This window comes from Podarcis tiliguerta (genome assembly GCF_965153285.1).
Source record: "Podarcis tiliguerta genome assembly, chromosome: 1".
NCBI lineage: Eukaryota > Metazoa > Chordata > Lepidosauria > Squamata > Lacertidae > Podarcis > Podarcis tiliguerta.
The window spans coordinates 84095471-84104108 of NC_139534.1; the positions used below are offsets into that span (position 1 = coordinate 84095471).

At 45.3% G+C, this 8638-nt stretch overlaps 1 protein-coding gene across 2 annotated transcripts in view; it reads right to left on the minus strand.

Annotated features, from left to right (window-relative positions):
• Window positions 1–6411, minus strand: part of TP53I11 (tumor protein p53 inducible protein 11) — a 47122-nt gene extending 40711 nt beyond the window's left edge. The window contains exon 1 of one of the 2 annotated variants that reach the window (XM_083444911.1): window positions 6095–6411. The gene's annotated coding sequence lies outside the window, so the exon portion shown is untranslated. Of the gene's footprint in view, window positions 1–5889 lie in introns of both variants that reach the window. The other variant, XM_083444912.1, reaches the window with a different exon arrangement.
• Window positions 6412–8638: the final 2227 nt, after the last annotated feature.

Sequence of the window (8638 nt, forward strand, 5' to 3'; positions counted from 1 at the left end):
TCTGGTGTATATTTAACCAAAAAGAAAAAAGGTCTCTTGTTTTAAAATGGTGTAAGCAGTACATGCTGTGGGCTAAGTTTATTTTTCCTTGGCAGTCTCTTAAGCACAACATGCTTGTACAGCACTCCCCTCCCCACCCTCCCACACCTGTATATTCAGACTGTGCTCTGCTTACGAGCTGCGGATATGCTGTAAGTATAATAAAGTGCATTGCAATGCTAAATATTCTAAGGATTTAAAGAAAAGGAAATGGCTCATTTATTAAACACAGCACACAGCAGCAGAGAATAACCATTAGAAACACATGGAGTGTTCTTCTTTGGCAAAAACTGGCACAATAAAATATAATGAAGTGCACTTGTGTAAAAATTGACTAATGAAATAAAACTGGCTCAAGGTCTGAAGCTGGATTGAAAAGAAATATTTTCTTGAGGCATGTCTGCAAGGATTGTGGACAGAACACTCCAACATGGTCTTTCAAGTCGCAGAGTATCCGCAGTCGTCTGCACAGCTTGTTATTTTGGAGTTCAGCTGGGAAGTCACAAATAGGACACTTCCATATCCAATTTTGCATTAGCACCTTGAAACAGATGTGCAGAAAGTTGCCCTAGAAGTCTCCTAACCTTCAGTCACCACCTGGCTTTATTGCAAGTGGGGTTGGTAAGAGACTACAGTACATCCTTCCTTAGTAACTTTGTGCAAGCAAATTGTTACTCTGTATATATGTCAAGGGGGGGGGGGATAAGTTCCTGAAGGAAGGCACTTTAACATGTTGTTACAATGGAAGGATGAGCTTCCTTTTGAGACATGTACATCAGGGATGTGGAACCTGAGACCCTACAGTCTTCCAGGACTCCCTAACACACCCCTGAGACTCTCCCAAGTCATGCCCATTCTGCAGTCCACATATCAAAATGGCTCTGCTCTGCACCTTCCAGAGGCTGGAATGTGCCCTTGAATTGTGATAATGACTTGTTTCCCTAAATTGAAGAGAGAGGTGTGTGTATATAGAAACCTCTCAGTTGTGCATGGCTAGCATGCAGTCTATTGTATAGAGACAAGAATGGCATTGTTTTCCCTGCCCACTTTTGATCTGACCTACGCCCGTCATGTGGGCCCCAGAAGGCCCCCTATGAGGAAATGCTGAAAAGAGTCCCCTGCTCCTCATACAGGCAAATGCCATAATATTGCTGTGGCATGTCACACTCGCCCTCACCAGCAGCCACGCTCTGTGTAGCAATTCAAAACATGATTGACATCATGGCACAAGATAAATGAACCTACATGTTATTATCATGTAGTTCACTTTAGTTTTGTGAGAGTATAATGTTGAGTTGGGGATGGACTGCAGGGAAATTATGGAAGAAGTGAGAGAGAATGGATGGACTAGCACGTGCTCTAGTAGAAAAGGCAGGTGGGACTTTTGAAGATGCAAAGAAAGTAGGAGACTGCAGCATCCTGGAAAAGGAAGATTGCCACACACCAATGCCACAAAACAACAACAATATGACGTGAGAACTAGACACACGACCTTATCTCATAAAGTTTTCCCAAAACAAGGCTTTTCATATGCTGCGCCATCATTCAATTCACTCTGCTGGTTGTGCCAAAATTATCAGCCTTCTCTGTCCAGTTTATTTCTATCAGCTATCACTCATCTTCAGATCTATGTTCTCTCCCTCCTGTCAGGTCCATGACACTAGTTGAAAGCAATTTCTGAACCAATCCCTCAATCAAGATCTAGCAGGACAACACATGCTCTTATGAAATAAAGCTATTTCTCTGTCTCTCCTGTCCAATGATTGATGTAATCTTCCTCAATATACAGCACTTTTTAACAGGCTCTGTGTTAACTACATTAAGGCACATCATTAAATTAAATTAAATACAAGTTAATAATCAAGACTGATCTTGCAGCAATGCCAGAGCTGTCTCACTTTTACTTCTACTGAATAATAAAATAAGCATCTAACAAAGTGATATATAGTATAAAATGGGGGTGACTTTTCAAAAGTCATTAGACTGCAGTTCCCATAAACTCTGACCACTGGCCATGTTGATTGGGGCTGATGAGAGTCCAGCACCACCTGGATGGCCACAGGCTCCCTATCTCTTACATAAAACCGAATAAACAAGGAACAGGCTTACAATCTTCAAGTATGTACACATTATGGCTTACTCTGGTTCCAATGTGTTCCCACCATTGCAGCCTGAAGCTGAGCACACATGTTAGCCACAATCCATGTGCATCCTGTCGTTTCTTGAGAAATACTCCTTTCTAATGTGTTTCCCCTCTAACCAGCTTTCATCCAACTTGAAGATGCAAACAACGATTAAGCTGAGGTGTGTACAGTTCAGACAGCTGTTGTACACGTGCAGATGACAGGGGTTGCCAGCATGGAGAAATGAATTAGGTAATGCATATCAGGTGCATATAGAAATTGCAAATGTGACTTGAGATGCGGGGAGGGAGAAACGGCCTTGCTGCGTTTTAAGCCACTAAAGTGCATATACTCTTCTATTGGATTAGATGACCCTCATGGTTCTTTCCAACTCTACAGTTCTATGACTCTATGGCTATTCGGCAATATTAGAGGTAAAGGTAAAGGTACCCCTGCCCATACGGGCCAGTCGTGTCCGACTCTAGGGTTGTGCGCCCATCTCACTTAAGAGGCTGGGGGCCAGCGCTGTCCACAGACACTTCCGGGTCACGTGGCCAGCATGACGAAGCTGCTCTGGCGAGCCAGCACCAGCGCAGCACACGGAAATACCGTTTGCCTTCCTGCTATAAAGCGGTACCTATTTATCTACTTGCACTTAGGGGTGCTTTCGAACTGCTAGGTGGGCAGGAGCTGGGATCGAAAGACGGGAGCTCACCCAGCCGCGGGGATTCGAACCGCCAACCATGCGATCGGCAAGCCCTAGGCACTGAGGTTTTACCCACAGCGGAGGGACTGACAAATTTCAGCCATCCAGTTCCGTGTTCGCTGTTCAGCTGGAGTCTGTAATGAGCTTTCTACATCCCATTTCAGTCTCCAATATGTAAACATGAAATATGTGTGCACCCTCTTCATATACATTAAAAGCACCTTTAACACCTCTTACTATTGTGTGCTCAACTGTGGGTCTTTTCTATTGTAGCACCCCAGCTTCTGGAAGTCCCTCCCAGGAGATGTTTAGTTGGCCTTCTCATTAAAGCTACATATGAGCAGCTAAGATCTTATTCTGCTGCAGCTCCAGTATGGGGTTAAAATTCCATCTCTATACTAAATTGTTCTGTTCTGCTCTTGGTAAATGTATGAAATTGATTTTTCTTTCCAACTGTTCTACTGTGTTTTCTGTAACTTACTTATTCTGCTAGTTGCTCTGAGTTTATTTTAGAAAGAAGTGCTTTTTTAAACAGAAGAAGAGCCTTTTAAAATAAAATATCCTTTGTTTGAAACACAAGTTTTTCATTTACAGTACAGAGGCAGAAATAGACTCTGCTGTCATTCAGGACACTCTTGTGACAGTCTGATGAGAGTTGCAATTCAAATCCACTTCTGGAGAACAGCAGGATGATGAAGGCTAGACTAAAGCTGGACTGTCCCACTGTTTAGGAACTGCAACTGAACTGATACAGGATAAGATACTACCTGCCTCGTGATGGTTGTGGGTAGGTGATGCAGCTGATCTGAAATATCTGCAATGGTTCCTAGTTCATTTACAGACCAAATTCAAAGTGCTGGTTTTTATGGTCTGGGTCTCATGTGCCCAGGGAGTGCCTTTTACCAAAAGACTCTGCTCTAGATTCCATCTGTTGGGGTGGTAAGTGTGCTATGTACCCGAACAAAGAACAATACCTTTTTGTAGCTGTTTCAGAGTTATGGGGTGTGCCCTCCCCCAATAATGTCAGGGGTAGAAGAAGACATTACTCCACCAGGCTTCTGGGGATTCGTTGTTTTTATACGGTTTTCAAACTGGATCTCATACTTGTATCTTTTGGGAGGGTAGGGCGAGCCACTTTCTGAAAATATTTGTTGAAAAGTGGTCATGAAACACTGTAAACAAAGAGCACTTTTAGTGCTGCCTGGAAAGATTCCTTGTATTTTGCAATCATCTGTCCTATTTTTGCAGATTGTATAATAACAATATCAACAGGAACTGCTATGAATTTGAATACATCAAGAGCTTTTAGTGGCTGCGGTGAGAGCATTCTAAGAACCTCCCTATAAAGCAGAAGAAACTTTTCACCATCATGTTTGTCGCGAACAGAGAAAAAGGCAAAGATCATAGAAGGACAAATTTGAACTGCTTCTCAACAGGCTGTTTTCGCATGGCTACTGTAGCTTGGAGGGTTCTAGATTCCTTCACATGTGCAGGGACTCCCATTGTCCACAAACTGAACTTTAAAGTTAAGTACACACATTGCAAGGCAAAGAGAATGATGAGTTAGGGTTGCCATATTTCAAAAAGTGAAAATCCGGAGACAAATCCCGGCTACGTTCGGGAAATTCTGGACATATGGCAGCCCTAGATAAGTAGCATTAGTGCAACCCCCACTTACAGTGGCTATAGCACAGCTGGGCAACCTGCAGTGCTCTAGCTCTCTTTGGCCTATTAAGTCTCACCGACTCTTCCCATTAGTCATTCTGGCTGTGGCTGATGGGAGTTCTGAGTCCAACAAAAGGAGGACCTCAGGTTCACTACCCTGCCTTAGATCCAGTAGCAAAGGGCACCAAGAGAAACTTTGCATTAGTAAAATCAAATGGCTCTTGCAAAATGACAAAAGATAGCTGGCTACATTCCTCAGGCAAGGGAGAGAACATTATTAAGAGAGCAGATGTGCATTCTCAAATACTCTGCTCTGAGGAACCCAACCAGCAGATATATTATTTTTTTAAAAAAACCAGCTGAAAGGAATGGGGTGGGTGTGTTCCCTTCAGTTTTAGAAAGCTGGATGACATGTTGAGAGGTCTGGCTGTGCAGCACTGCTGTTGCTCTTACAATTGCTTCAGGGGGAAAAGCACAGGGAGGAAACAGACAAAGGAATCCCCCCCCCCTCCTAGCTGTTTATACAGTTCCTTGCACAATGAAGATGCCCCTTAAGGTGCTGCATGAAGCACAAAGCCATACAGTATGCATGCATTCAGAGACATGTTGACACCCATGCAATACTAAAATTGAAGGGGAAGGAAGGGGTGGGCGGGGCAACGCCCCTTGGGTATTGGTGGGTTTTGGTTTGCTTTTTGTTTTAAGAAGGGGGGTGGTGGCACAATGTGGGTAATATAAGGAGAAATCAGGGGTGTGGCTTGCAGATGTTCACACCCATACCAACCAATAATTCAGGGTACTATATGCCAGCGCCTTCATTTTCTTAATCCTTTTTTGTGGCAAATCCACCCACGTATATTTAAATACCTTGTCTGCCCCCCTCCCTCTCCCCGCACCACCACAAAAAATCAAATTCAGCATCATTGCTTGGGTTGAATGAGGTAAAAAGAAACAAATACCCACAAACTTGTGAGCAATTTCTGCAGCATTTCATAACGCAGCCCACAAGGCTCTTAAAACAAAGAGGTGTCAGGAAATGTTCACCGTTACAACTGGCTCCCCTCCCTCCTCTTTTTTCAAGCCTTAAAAACAGGAAGTGGCTTTCTCTGCCAAACTATACACCGATTTTTATTTTTTATTTTTTTGGCTCTTCGCCAAACTCCAGAAAGGCAACACCAACGCTGGGGGAAGGAGCGGGGGCGTGTGAGGAGCAATTAATTATTAGTATTAGTAGTAATGGGCTGGGCTGCCTCATCCACTCTCCCAACATAGAAGGGAGCCAAAAAAGTCGTGGGACAGTCCTAAGGGACTGCTATTTCTTCACCCGCCGGTGCCCCTGAATGCAAGCGGGCTTACTTTCTTCGCAAGTTTGTTTCGCCTCGGGATACACCAGCTGCTCCCGGACTCCGTCTACGACCCCCGACGACCCCCGGGGCAGTTTCGGCCAGCAGCTATTCTTAGCTTAGCGAGGCCAACCGAGGGCTTTTCTGAGGGGAGAAAGCCCAGGCGGGGAAGCTGGCAGCCTGCCTCGCGAAAAGTCAACGCGCCGAAAACAACTCACAGTTTTAAAGCATGTTCCGCCCACAGAAAAGGTCGCTGGCTCCAGAGAGAAGCAGCTGCTGCTGCTGCCGCCGCAGAAGAAGAAGAAGAAAAAGAAGAGTAACAATCCGCACAGCCGGCCTACGGGAGGCGGTCACATCTCCGAGGGTCCCTCGCAGAGCCGCCGCCAGAGACAGGCGAGCCGGCACAATCAGCCACTTTTGCACAACCTGCGCGTTTTTCCCCGCAAGCCGCGGAGGTCGCCTTAAGCCCCGCCTCCGTATTACCATATTCAATCAATCACACGTCGCGCGGCCAGGCAAAGGACGGCCCCGCCCCCGCGCACACGCCCCGCTCGCCCCGCCGCTTTGTTGCCGCTCGCCCACACGCTGCGCCGCTTAGCTGGAGAGCGACACCTGCAGGGAGCGAGAGGCGGCGCAGGGCGCAGACTTAAGCGCCTCTCGGAGAGGATCTATTGTTTTTACAGTGAATTTAAGGTTGCACGACGCGTGCATCCCGCCCCCACACCCTCGGAGTCCCCTGGCAGCACGAGCGCGCGTATCGTCGGCGGCGGGTTTGACGGGTTGGTTTATGAATCCGGGTTAACATGCCCCAAGGAGAGGAGAAACTTCGGGTGTTTTAGAGCTGAGTTATTAGGTCCCTTTTGTGCATAACTGTCAACTTTTCCCTTTTCTTGCGAGGAATCCTATTCGCAATAAGGAAATTTCCCTTTTAAAAAAGGGGAAAGTTGACAGCTATGCTTTTGTGGTCGGACAGCATTTCATTTTGCGGTGTCAAACCTGTGGAAGAAACCCCAGATGGATTTTTTCACCTGTGTCTGTGCAATGGGTGGGCACTTGTACCCTTAAATGCCTGGCTGATGTGCATTTGCCATCGAGTCAGGTGTTTCTTCAGGTGTGCCACCAAATAACAACAACCAACCATCCCGACCCTCAACAGGGGAAATCCGCACCCGCGGGATTCGCAGGACTGAGAAATTCAGTTCCCCCAGTAGAATACAAAAAGGTCGCCAAACCACAACAAACATGAATGAAATGCATTATACTAGCAACACAGTCACTCAAAAACACTTTAAAGCATAAATACAGAGGCAGATTTAAGGGGACGCAACTCGTTCATCCACATTGGGTGCTGCAGGGGCACCACAACAATGATGAACAATGGAAGGTGAGAGGCAGGGGGTTGCCGATTCTGGCATCACACAGGGTGCCACTGAGATTTTAAAGCCCAAAGTCTGCCACTGATTATAAAATCATAATATTCACACACACCAAAAAAGCCCCACCAGCCCAGAAGAGCCAAAGTAACCTTTGGGAAGGAAAAATAAATAATGTTGGAGGTCATCAACTTTTAAAAATACATTAAAGGCATGGTGTCTTTGTCAGGGATGGGTCTGGGGCATGTGGCAACAATATATTGTAATTTTTAATATCCTCATCTACAGTTGCCATGTCCCCATCCTAGTCCTGCAAGTCACGAAGGACAATGCTATTGTTCCTTCCAGAATCAATGCCCTTTCGCCGCCAAAGGAGCAGGGTGGAAAAGGGGGCAAATTTGGAAGCACAGCAGCTGCTGCTTTTCTTAGAGCAGGTGTGGGGATGCTTTGGCCTCCTTGTGTTGCTGAACTACAAGTCCCGTCATGCTTGCTAGGGCTGATGGGAGTTGCAGTTTAGCAACAGCTGGAGGGCCACAGATTCTCAACACCTGCCTTAAAGCATTTCAAAAAATGAGTGGAGAGCGTTTGGTCCTCCAGATTTTGGACTCCCACCTAACTTCTTAGAATTTATATATCACTTTGAGTGTTCAAGGCACTGTGTATGCGGTGATGATTAAATCTGCACTGTAAGGTTGCATTAATTTTTTTTGTATGTTTCTAAACTTGTTGAAAGCCACCTAGACATTGACTGCTATTAGGCAATGAACCAATTAAATAAATAATAACTATTATCCCCATATTTCAGAGTGGGGACTGTACCTGGTGGTTTAATTAAGACCACTTGTTTGTTCAAAGCTTGGGTTTTGGCTCACCACTGACACTTAGGTTGTGGACACATAACGGAAGACACAGGGATCAAAGCTGCTTTGGTTTGGGCTGGTGGGGAATATCAAAACACAGCCTTTCCTAAGAAATGACAGGATACATACAGAAAGGAGATGGGTTATATATAGCTAACATTGTGTGTACTTCCTAAACCAATGGTGGGATGGATGCAGTGCTGGATGCAGACTGAATTGAAGTGTGTATGCATCTTACTATGCAATCCTGTGTGTGTACCTTGAAGCAAGCAGCTTTGGGTTCAGTGGGACTGGCTCCCATAGGATTGTAGGTTGCACTTGCCTGGGGTAAAGTGTCATTTAACTTAATAGGGCTTACTTCTGAGTAGACATGCATTAGAATGCTCCTGTTAGCCAATATGTCAGCACATTGAGTTCACGGTAAAGGAGATTTTCAAACTGGGAAGTTCTAGCTTTCAGCACCCATACTATGTAACACTAGATTTCAGAGAATTCAATTTCACTGTTCCTATGAAAGTCATGAAAATGT